This window comes from Fundulus heteroclitus, chromosome 3, assembly GCF_011125445.2.
Source record: "Fundulus heteroclitus isolate FHET01 chromosome 3, MU-UCD_Fhet_4.1, whole genome shotgun sequence".
Lineage (NCBI taxonomy): Eukaryota > Metazoa > Chordata > Actinopteri > Cyprinodontiformes > Fundulidae > Fundulus > Fundulus heteroclitus.
The window spans coordinates 33,253,710-33,266,088 of record NC_046363.1 but is presented as its reverse complement, the minus strand read 5'-3'; the positions used below and the strand labels follow the sequence as shown (position 1 = coordinate 33,266,088).

Genomic DNA, 12,379 nt, shown 5'->3' with positions numbered 1-12,379 from the left:
TGGCCCATTAGAATTTATCAATTTCTATATGTAGGCCTGGATATGGGGTGCTTGAAGGCAAAAGCAAAGTAGTCTCTCGGGTGAGGCGCTCCCCGAACTCATATTTAACACTGTAAAAGCAGAGGAAAAGTATATTTGGATGATTTTTCTGTTCTGTTTTCCAAGGTAAGCAATGTCTGAACAAAATGAGAACTTACATCCCTACGGGGTAATTAAACACTATATCAATTGAAGCCATGAAAAGATGGTGAGCTAGAAACTACACTCAAGAGGAACAACAAGAGAAAAAGAAGCTTCCCTGACAATGCAAAGACCGACTTATTAACAACACTTTGCAGATGTGATGAAAGGGAATGCGATTTACATAGTCGTAATGTTCCTGTGAATAGTAATGCCTTTTATTGATGGTACATAAAGCCCTCTTGAATGGTATTTGTAGGATATCTAGGAAAAGGGAAGGTAACCAGGCCTCACTTACCCTTTCTTCAAAAGGAACACAGATGAGGTCTTCTTGGTGTCAAGGATCTGTAGGACAAATATATCTCACTTCCTTTCCAGCTGCCTGTCTCTCTCTCCTTAAAGACGTTCAGTCTTTGTCTCCCTTCTCTTTATTACCATTCACTGTCTACATCCACCTCTCTCTCTCCTATGTCTATTGCTGAAGCACAGAGAGTGACCCTGGACACAAAGTGATCTCCAGTGCCAAGTATGTGAACCACACAATGCTCTTTCATTTTTAAGTTGGTAAATATAGACTGATGACAACCTTCCGACCCATAAATACTCTTAACCTAGGCTGCACTTGTTCCTAAATGGACACACAGAGTCAACACTGCAGGCACATTCAGAGATTATCACTATCAGCCGTATCGATTCAGAGATATCTCTGTGAACAAGCAGCTAAGACACAAGCAGCAATGTCACAACTGCTCCTTGTACAATACAACAGGCGCAGCTAAAAAACAGCTGCCTCTAACTGGCACCAAAATAACTAGATATCGTTTTCAAGCCTCTTAGCCCTGTGCCACATTAGACATCGGAGCAGGATTGAACTTTGGAGAAGACAAAAGAGGATATGGAAAAAGAGAGGAAGGTGTGATAAAAAGCAAAAACAACCAATAAGAGCTGAACAAGTGACACGTGTTTTCTTTTAAAAACAATACACTCCCTTCTTGAAAGAGAGAGGAATAATAGAATACTAATGAAACCATGCATTCGGGTCTCAACCTTTCCTTTTTCCTGCCAACTATGCTTTAAAAGTTGCAAAATCTCGTAGATCTGATTCGTCCAATCAATATGTGTGTGCAATATTGCATTAGCAAAAAACTGCTGCTATTCTATTTGTTAGTATGTTGGATTGCAAGTGGCAAGCACTCATGCTATTAATGTCAAAATATATTTAAGAGGGCTTGGTATATGTTTGTGTGTATATCAAAGGTATGTGATATATGGTAATTGTATTTAATTCTGTTGCCCTACGGCATCTTAAGGTTTTGGTAACTCTGCTTTTACTCACATTTTAATCTCTAAGAATGTATTTGAGTTTGTGGTCTGTTACTGATGGTTTGTTTTAACTTTATATGGCTGCAAATAATTGAATGCCATTAGTTTGCAATTGTGTGTAATGGTTGCACGATTAGTTTTTCTTAGCATCCATAAAGTGGACGTTGCTGACGTGATTGACATGAACCAGACAGACACCAGTGTTGCAAGTAGAGAGGGAATGATTCAAGGCCACAGATGTTATTTATAAGCTTTTAGTTGGCACAACTGGCTTCAGCAAACAATACAAGCTCGGGTTGCTGTGCCCTTTTCTTTTTGTCATTCATCAGCGTGGGTGTGCGACTAAGAATAAGTAGGACAAAACAGCTGAGACACGCCTTAGCAATTTTGTGCTACTATGCAAGGTGCCGCAGATTGCAGCTTCACGTGGGATATATTGTGTCATAGCTTGTTCAGTCCTATCAAAACTTCTAATTTATTTCTGACAACGCTGGTGAAGCTGGAGTCGGTAGATCATCACAAAAGCAATCCAACAATACCATTTTAGGATTGATGAAGATTATTTCCAGCTATTCATCCAGATCAAAATTTAAATGACCAGAATGACCCTAATAAACAGTTTGACAAAAGCCACTGTAACAATCACTTGACATCTTGACGAGAAATTAGAAAATACATCCGTTTATGTCTAGACAGACACTATTCACGTGTTCCATTTTTGCTTGGTTATTTTATTCAATATACGTTTTTGACTTTTCCTCTTGGCTGCTTGTTGTGGGAGTTTTGGGTGGAATATTAAACAATAGTAACTGAGTTCCCATCTTTACTAAATGACGAGACGGTGGTATAACGTTCCAGCAATTTTATTGAGAAACAGAGCAGAGATTCACATAGTTGGAAAGTAATCGCACCCTTCGGTTCCGCTGCAGTCTCTGTCTGCCCTGTCTCTGTCTGTGTCACTTTTCGGGCTTCCCCTAATACTGCACCGTGGCCTTCCCATGAGACAAAACAAAGACAGTCTATCGTAAACAATCAGTATCCCTCAGCAGCTGCAGCATTTGGCCTTGCAATCAGAAAACAGTGGATCTTATACACAGACATCAGGTCTCCAGGCCTCCTCTGTCCGAGTGGTGTGAGGCCATAGTGACTTCAGAATAATAATTCTTATAACACTGCTTTAGAAAGGTTAAAGATTGACAAACATGGGATCACTATGTTGGATGTAGATAATATGTTAGAAATGTGTTAAAAGATATTGAAACTAGTATCAAATCGCTGGCAGAAGATGCACTTCTGCCAGCCCCTTGCCTGCCTGCAAGGGGCAGGCAGGCAAGCATTATTTAAAGCTAACCTCAGGAGACCAATTTTGGTAAAATAAGACTTCTTTAACCGCTGCAATCGGATATAACACAGCAATAGATAGTTGGTTTTGTTTGTACTGAAACCTGGCTACCCACCAACAACCATGGCTCTGCAATCTGGGTGGACAGGCTAACATTCTTTAGTGGAAATCAGAGAGCTCTGTTGTATAACCTGCGTTTCCAGAACCTACAGCATGACATGAGCTCAATAGTGACACATCGATGAGTAAACATATTAAAGTCTGCTCCTTCAACCTCTGTCTCGAGTATCGCATTGACATCAGCTTCCGCTAGAGATGTTGGAAAACATTGAAAGAGACGTGACAAATGAGCCAATGAACCAATGATTTTACAAAGCAGTGATTCCCTTATGTGAATTTTTTGCTGAAATCCTGCCTAAATATGATCACTTCTTATTCTCTGTGATTTTAATATTCACAGTTGTTGTCCGAAGAGCCGATATCCAGGAGCTTTTTAAATGTTGACTCTTTTAACTTTGTGCAGTCTGTGTCTGGTCCCACTCATGAACTCAGGCACACGCTTGACTTGGTCCTGTCGCACGGACTGGATGTCACCAAACTGGACATCTGGAATGCTGTGTTCTCAGATCATACGCCGATCCTATTTGACATTCCCACACTCTGTCCGGTTAAACTGTGCGCTCTTCTTCAGTGCTGTCGCATGTTTAACTTCTCCTCTCTAGCTCTTTTCTCCTTTTCTTGATCTCTGTAAGGATAACATTGAAGACTCTCTTTCATTAAATACTGATGAACTGGTTTCCAGCTTCCAAGCTATCTGTCTACAAACATTGGACATTATTGCTCCTTTGAAGAACCGACATACCAGACCTGCACCCAAACCCTGGCTGTATGACGTCACTGGTGCTGCCAGGCGTGAGTGCAGGAGAGCGGAGCGCAGGTGGAAAATGGACAGGCGACATGTTTCTTTTGGGATTCTCAAGGAGAGCCTTTTGTGCCGATCAGAGGACTGTTAAAGGACTGAGAAGAATAAATATATCTCTGACATAATTGCTTCTAATTGTAACAACCCCAAAGTTCTCTTTAAAACCTTACACACTGTTCTTGACGCTCCCTAGTTTGTTGGTTTGAAGCCTCCACTTAAACCACTTTTTCGCTGATTAAATTGTCAACTAGAGCTTGTATCTTTCAGTCTTCATATGACCCTTTTATTCCTATGTGCTATTCATCTGTTTTTGATCATCTTGAGTCAGTGTCCCTCTCTTTTTTTCTTTTTTTTTTAAAGGACACAGTTGGACCCTCTGGTTTCCCTACAGACTCCATCCCACCTCGCTTGTTTAAAGCGGTATTAGCTACTATTGGACCAAGTGTACTTCAGATTGTCAACAGTAGTCGTTCCTCTGGTACAGTTCTGGGGGTTTTAAGCAAACACTTGTATGTCCCCTTCTTTAAAAAAAGATACGCCTCGGCCTCGACCCTTCTCTCTGCTCCAATTTCAGGCCTATCTCAATTCCTCCATTTGTCTGAAATGATAGAGAAGTTTTGTCTACAACCAGCTGTTACCATTTTTAGAGGACAATGGTGTCACTGAGCCATTTCAGTCTGGGTTCAAAGCCCTTCACAGTACAGAGAGCGCACTTCTGAAAAGATATAGTTTTGTCAACAGGCTCTGGAAAGTTTGTTGTTTTAGTGCTTTTAGATTTGATCTGCTGCATTTGATACTGTTGATCATAGTATTTTAATCTCCCATCTTGAGCACCGTGTCGGCATTAGGGGTGTCTGCCTTGATTGGTTTTGGTTCTACCTAACTAGCAGGAGTTTTTGTGTTAAAACTGACAACTTCATGTCTTCCATAGCTCCTCTTCCATATGGGGTCCCTCAGGGGTCAATTCTCGGCCCTCTCTCATTAACTCTCTACCTACTCTCCCTCGGCCCTGTTTCTAGGAAATATGCCATTTCATTTCACTGTTATGCTGATTATTGCCAGATCTATTTCCCCTTGGCTCAAAACGACAATGTCCAGCAACTCACACACACTGCCTTGAGGACATTAAAGCATGGCGTTCTCTGAACTTCCTTCGTTTAAATGAGCACAAGCCAGAAGTTACGTTGTTTGGGACTGTTTCACCAATCTGGGGGTAAAGTTTTGAAACAGATCAGTAGTGTTGTTCAGAAACGATTTCATCAACTTCGTCAAATTGCAAAGGTGAAATCATTCTTAGCAAGACCTGACTATGAGAAACTAGCCCATGCTTTTATCACAGTTGACTACTGTAATATACTATATATAGGCATTAGCCTCCTGCCGCGGCTCGTTTGTTAACTTAGACCCGTAGACACGAGCATATTACTTCCATCCTTCACTGGCTCCCTGTGCGCTACAGAAATCATTTTAAGGTCTTATTTGAACAACAAGCCATATTTATGTGAGCTGATTCAGCCTTACTGTCCACCCCGATCCCTTAGATCAGCTGCTGCTGCTGACAGTCTCTAAAACTGGGCTGAAGCTCAGAGGTGACAGAGCATTTGCTGTTGCTGCCCCCAAGTTATGGAATAACTTACCCGTTAAGTATTAGAACGGCCTCATCTTTCCTTGTTTTTAAATCTCTTTTAAAAATGCACATTCCTGGCTTTTAATACACTGTGATCTTGTCGTGTATAGCATTTTAAAATACTCTTGTCGTGAACCTGGTTTTTAGTTTTTGATATGGTGTATGTGTGTGTGCATGTCTGTGTGTTTTGTATCTTTTTAACTTGTTTTTTAACCTTTTCTTAAAAAAAAAAAAAAAAGGTGATCAGACAATATTTTTTTCGGGGCACTGTTATGGATGGCTTTGCCAAAACTGAAGATGGGTATCTGGGCTATTGGTCATGTAAAACCTTTGATGTACCATAAAGCAACAATTAGTCGGAGGGTTTATGCTTACACATTAACAGCAGAGGAGTTGTTTGGGTGCTAAACAAATGTAACAATCTTCAGCAAGGTTCAAGACAATATGAGTGTTAAATATGAGTTTTATATGTTAGTGTGCTCCCTAACATAAAAACTTACATTTCAGGCCTTTGGGTGAATGGCACAGTCACCAAGAAGCACTTGTGGTGAGTTTAATATGCTACACAACATGCGGACCAAGACTAGACTCTGTGTCTAAATTGGATAAAATATGTTTCCTCTCAGGACTGTCCTTGTTCAAACTGAATATTAAGAAAAAAATTGTCCATCCCCTTACTTGCTATTAAGCCCAGAATACCCTTAATGTACACAGAAGTCAAAGTCGATCAGTCATTTCTCGGCCAGCCTTGACAGCTGTTTCCATGGCCTTTTTTTTGTAATCTCAGCCCATTAAGAGATCATTAGAATGCAAGAGAGGAATGGGAGGGGTAGCAAAACGATTGCATCCAATTACATGTAGACTTCAATTTAGGAAATCATTTGGTTTGGGAGAGAGGTCAGCCTCATTTTATTTATTTATTTTTTTTAAATGGGACGGCCGGCTGCTGGTTGTCACTTTGAAAAATCCTCTAAACCTGACATCACTCGGGGAAAATCAAAAGGTCCGGTCTGTTCTAATTTAATAAGTGCAATGTCATCATTGTTATTATAAAAAGTGATATATGACGCTTACAACAACTGGCACCTGCATCTTAAATATGTTAAATGGATTCATGACTTGTGTCATGTGATTATTATTTTGTAAATGACATTGGCTGAAAAGAAGGGATTTTAAGATGTCTTTTGTGTTATTTTAGCATTTTATTCATCATTGTTGGTAACTTTTCAATCTTCTATTGGTTGTACTTCAGTACCAAGACGATTCAAAGTGCTGTACTGAAGATCCTATATTTAAAAAAAATAAAAAATCATCCATTGTGGGATATATTTGGCAGCTCTTTGTATTCCTGATGTAAAATGTCCCACACAGTCTGTTGGCAGGAGTTTAAATGCAAACTACTGGAAGGCAGTGAAGGTAATAGTGAAAACCTTGTGGGAAGAGGATGAACTTAAACATAAAGATTAGAAAGTTTGGAAGTTGAGAGTGCATCAAATTCTGCTCAGCTCCAGATGCTTTTAAATGATGAGAGAGGAGCTTTACATTGTTTGGCAAAGTTAAACACGTAATGAGCCAAGAAGCTATTCCCACTTTTTTTTTTTTTTGGAAGCTTCACCAAAATAACGTCTGTTTACCGGCTGTGAACTGTTACTGGGCGGAAACTCAGATCAGATAGTTTTTCTGATAAGCTGACACTGATACGCCCATATCAGAGAGAGCGTGACTGTCACATGGCAAAAACGGTTACAGTTTATATATATTTTTTATTTTTTTAGCTCCTCCCTGTCAGTCAAAGCTTGGTTTGAGAACTCATCCCCTTTTTCTAGCTCTGATATCCTCACCATAGCAGCATTTGCATCGATGCAGTTGCTCTTGTACAAGAATTTAAATTAATTATTTTTTATTTGGTTTATTTGATAGGGACAGATACAACAACATAGATAAGCTGTTGTACAGAACTCTGTCTTTATCACAGACCTTATAGCAGAAGCTAATTCGCAGCACTTGTCCCTAAATGGGTTTACAAATACAAATTAAAAGTACAATACAGCAAAATAACAAATGACAATAATGTTTACAGAGCTAAGACTGCAAAGATAAAAGCTAAACAAATAACCATGTCTACCTGGCTTCACTAAAAGGCGTTTATATTTAATTTTTCAAACAGCAAAGCGTAACAGGTTTGACTCATGATGTGAACAGTAGTGGCAAATCCTGGTTTCTAAAAGATGGTAATTAAAATGGAAAATGTCTTAAGTTTAGCTTCAGGTTGCTTTCTTTTTATGTATGTGACGTTTAACTTAACTAATGTTACCAATGTTTATATTACCTGGCATATAATATAGATAATTGTACCATGGTATAGGTGAATACTCAATTCTGGTGGGCTGCTGTGTGTCCGTTAAAAAGTGTTATAGGTCACCTATAAAAAAGTTCTGGTTAAATAGCCTGATTGTTCTAAATTATTGAGCTAGCTCACCCCTTCGAGGTGTCAATTATCAGAAATGAATGGACTTCCTGGTTCACGCCTCTGCGTTGTCCATTCATTTCTGATGATGGACACCTCAAAGGGCATTAACTATTACATGTAGGCTAGATATTTGACAGCAGCTTCATAAATTTCCTGTATGAAAAGCTTAGTAAAGGATGAACTCTATGAACTTTGATCTCCATTTACCGGATATTCAGACTTTGTTATAAAGTAACATTTGACTCTTTATATAATCCTGACCTTTATTTGTTTTTGCAAAGTATACCAGTGAAATAATATTTTTTTTAAGTTTTCATTTTGCTTCAAAATATTTGGCCTGTAGCTCGAAGCATTGTACCAATTTGGAAACAATGCGACTCTTTTGGTTTATGCATTATATATTGTTTTCAGGAAGAGGGACTTCTCCTTTCCCTTACATAGTCAACAAAGGCTGTTGACAACGAATAAGAAATCTTGGTAATAGAAGCACAGAACAGCTTAAAACTGCGTACAAGTACTTAAGATTTGGTATCATGTCAGAGGTGTTTGTTAATCCAATATCAAGAAGCAAAGTAGACATTCATTTCGGTGCCAAGTTATCAATATCACTAGCTATCACTTAAAATATATATAATCTTCAGACATTCATTTGATCACTCTTCAAATTAAGTGTTGGCAGAAAATCATCTTGACAATCAGTTCTAACTCAAGAAATTCACCTGAAAGCTCATTTTGGTGTTTTAACGGTAGAGGAATCATGAAACAACAAAAAAGATTCTCCACCATAATACGTCAGGAGGAAAATTCAGGGACACGCATCGAGAATGCTTCACAGCTTTGACGTTTGGGATAGTCAGAAGAGAAAAGGCCAAATAATGTATTTCTTCATTTTCCAACGGCTGCTAATTATTCTGGCACTTCTCAAAATGATTTTTTTTTTCTTTCTGAAAAGGTCAAACCTGGTTTCCTCTCATCCACATCCTGCTTGTGAAAGAAATGGCTGCAGTGGCCGTCCTCTCGGTCCATCAACAATTTCATTGATCTGGGCCAGGCACACACCCACAGCAATGATTGAAATTCTGTTTGTGTAGGGAAAAACTGGGTTCATTCAAACAGCCATTCCCCTTCTAAATTTTCATCATGGCTCTGGCACTCAAGAGGGTTTGCTCTAAAATCTCCTCTTCGATATCATCCTGACTTGGGAGATTTGACCGAAAAGATTGATGGGTTTTCCACCAGACAGAAAGAATGGAACATGTCAGAGATGGCTGCCAATCTGAAGGAGTATCCCCCCCCCCCTTTTCTTCCAAAGATAAGCAAGATATAAACACAGATTCAAAGGGTCTGATGAAAAAACTTGACAGCTCTGACTGCGGCTGGTTTCTCCTCTTGTAAGACACTTGAGACAAAATGCGTCTTGCAATGAAAGTTTTCTCCCTTTTTGATTTCAGCGTTTTGTCAGATTGATTGCTGGCAAATTATACTCCTCTTATTTTGTTCTCTTTTTCCTCTTTATTGCTTTACTCCTAGCTTTTTTTTACCCTTCAGAAGTTATTGTCTCATCTCCGGATTGAACCTTTCCTGTTACTTTCTCCCTGCACACAAGTCGACTTGCTACTACCCACAGAGGTGTATTGAATGTTAATTTCATCATCTTATGAATATATTTTTCTGAATCTTTCAAGTTCGCTTCCTCTAATCTTCACTCCCTTTCGAATTATCTTATGCAACGCCTTCTTGTATCCGACACATCTTCATTTTAACCCAAGGATCACTAGTATGTCGAAGTCGAAGTGTGCATACCTGAGTTCACGGTACAAAAGGAGTCCTCTTTACAGAATGCACAAGATTAAACTTGTAAATTAGTTTTTTGCAAGTTGGAGAACATCATCAAGAGAGCGTTGCAGTTTCAAGTAAGCTGGCATTTTCCTAAAATTACCAAAAGTGTTAAATTGTTTTGTAAAGGATCAAGAACAAACACTAATATGAAAAACAGGGGCAGGGATTGCATTGCAAAGGTCAATGCTTTTGTTTCCATATAGATATTTGACCCTTTTGTCGTAATGGTCATGCATTAAAGGAATTTCAGTGAAGCTACGTGCACATAATTCAGAGATTCTGGCTTCTTTTTAGTATACAAGTTGGGCTGCTTGTGAACCAATAAATGTTAATTTCTCCTTCTAGGTTTAAATCAGTGCTTGCCAAAGCTTGGTCAGGACTCTCACTGGGAGCTGCAACGGAAAGAGTCAAGGGTCCTGACATCTTATAGCAACTATTATAATCAGAATAGCATATTTGTAGAGTAAGTGTAAAGGATAACGATAGTTTCATATTAAATTTCAATAGTAATACTGTATATTGGCTGCTGATGCTGTTTGTGTCTTCTTTTATACCATGTTTGTGCTCAGCATTGTTTAAAATCCTAAAATATTACTTTCACTGAAAGATTTACCCCCTCTTTCACTTTCACAAAATTACTTCCAAAGGTTCCAGGTAAATGGGGGAAAAAAAAGTATTTAATAGGGTTTATTTCTGAGTCCCGTTTTTACCCTGTTAATTAGTTTTTACTTTGGTAAGTTCAGTGGAAAGACTGCAGTGTAGAAACGGCCTCAGTGAAACATGGTATCTGAGGCCTCTTTTCACTCCATCTCTATATAGGTCAGACTTCAATTGTAAGGCTTCTCATTTGGGTATTAGGTAGCAATTGAAAGCCCAAAGTAACAATGGGTATTAAACTTGAAACTCAAGTACTGCTCAGACAGACGGCTGAAAAAATGTCTCTTCGATGCAGCTTAACGTTCAAATGTACCTACTATGGTAAATCAAGGGGGAACTATCCTTGTTGATCTTTTTTTTAATGGCCTGCAAACATTCACTTCTCACAAAAGGCTGTGAAGTTGAACTTTGAATTCTTTGTGTAATTTGTTTCCTCTCTTATTATTTGAACACTGTGTGCAAAATGTAATAATCACTTTTTATGGTGTTGCACAATTGAAGTTTGATAGTCTAGAATTTCTTTTTCCCCTGAGCACCAAGGGATCATTTAGATACTTTGGCCTCTCGGTTACTTAGACAACTAATACACAAAACTGTGTTTGGATTTTATTGTCGTCAACAATTAACAATCACATTTGTATAAAGGAAGTTTTCACTTATACAGTTTACAAAGATAACTGGCTGTAGTTAAATGTGGCCTATCTGTTCCCCACAGCGCACACTTAATGTTTCAACTTTACAAAATATTACTAATATAAATTACATGAATTTGTACAGGAATAATATATATATATATATATATAAATATATATATATATATATATGCATGCATGCATTGGTTTTGTACATAGTTACTCATATCACACTGAACACGCCTGGCATTATTGCTTTACAGCTGTACATAAAAGATTGCACTCAAGCTTTTAAAGCCAATCTCTTATCAAGGTGGCATATACTCCACCATGACCCCACCTCCTAATATTATTTTATTGTGGCACAGGTTTTTTTTTTTTTTCCCCTTCACTAAAAGAACAGCAAACAATCCGCCTGAAAAACACTTTTAGTAATGCACGAGTTTCATACATGACATATAACACTGAAATATGATGAAGAGAATCGGTTTGGAAATAAATAAAATCTTCCATTCGATTCAAAAGGTTGAAAATATCATTGTCTTCCTATGGCTGTAGCCAGATGTAGGATTGTGGCTATGTAAACTACTGCACAATGAGATTTTAAGCAATGTTTTAAGCCCTAAACTTTAAGTCGGATGGTTGCATTGTAGTTTTCAAAATGACAATTACATTTGTATATAAAAAAGTAAAATAACAACAATCATATGTAGTAAAGGTGCACAGAGAAATTGGCTATTGAGCAGAAATCAAATGATTTTAGCCTTGACCGACACCCAATTGGTGACAATCCAGTCACAAACTAAACATCCACTGTGTCTGATCAGTGACTGTCCTAAACCCGAACCGTAACAGCTTGCACTAATAACACTCTTCAATGTGGAAGCTGTTGCTGAAATAAGACTTAGACTTCATTGTCAGCGAGGTGTTTGAAAGAATTTCCATGGAGCTGTGTAGACCATTCAACTTGTTAGAGGTCAGCAGATAATGGGAAGCTGAATGGGTTGCACCAAATTTGCTGTTTTATGCTTTTGGACAATTCAATTCTGTATGTTAAGGAGCATAGATAACTAGAAACTGTTGGCTTTATTTTGGACCCCTCATGGTTAGGGAGGGCTTTCCTTTCAATACATATGCAGGGGCACTGTTACGTTTGTAATGTTAACTGAGCTTGCTGGGCTGACAACTATAATGTTTTTTCAAATGTGTTTTTTTTGTTTCCGAATATTTTATTCCATCAGGACAAAAAGGTCCTTGAGGCTTATATATAATTAGAATGAATAAATAAATAATGTAATGTAATGTAAGACATCCAACCACAAATATATGTGAAACAGGGAACAATTGGACTTTGGGTTGAGTAAAAACCCAGACAGTTGAGGATGAG

The 12,379-nt window shown here is 38.4% G+C and overlaps 1 protein-coding gene across 1 annotated transcript in view; it reads right to left on the bottom strand.

Moving 5' to 3' along the window:
* myom3 (myomesin 3) overlaps nucleotides 1-650 on the bottom strand; it is a 77,151-nt gene extending 76,501 nt beyond the window's left edge. The window contains exon 1 of the mRNA XM_012875051.3: nucleotides 479-650. The gene's annotated coding sequence lies outside the window, so the exon portion shown is untranslated. The remainder of the gene's footprint in view (nucleotides 1-478) is intronic.
* Nucleotides 651-12,379: the final 11,729 nt, after the last annotated feature.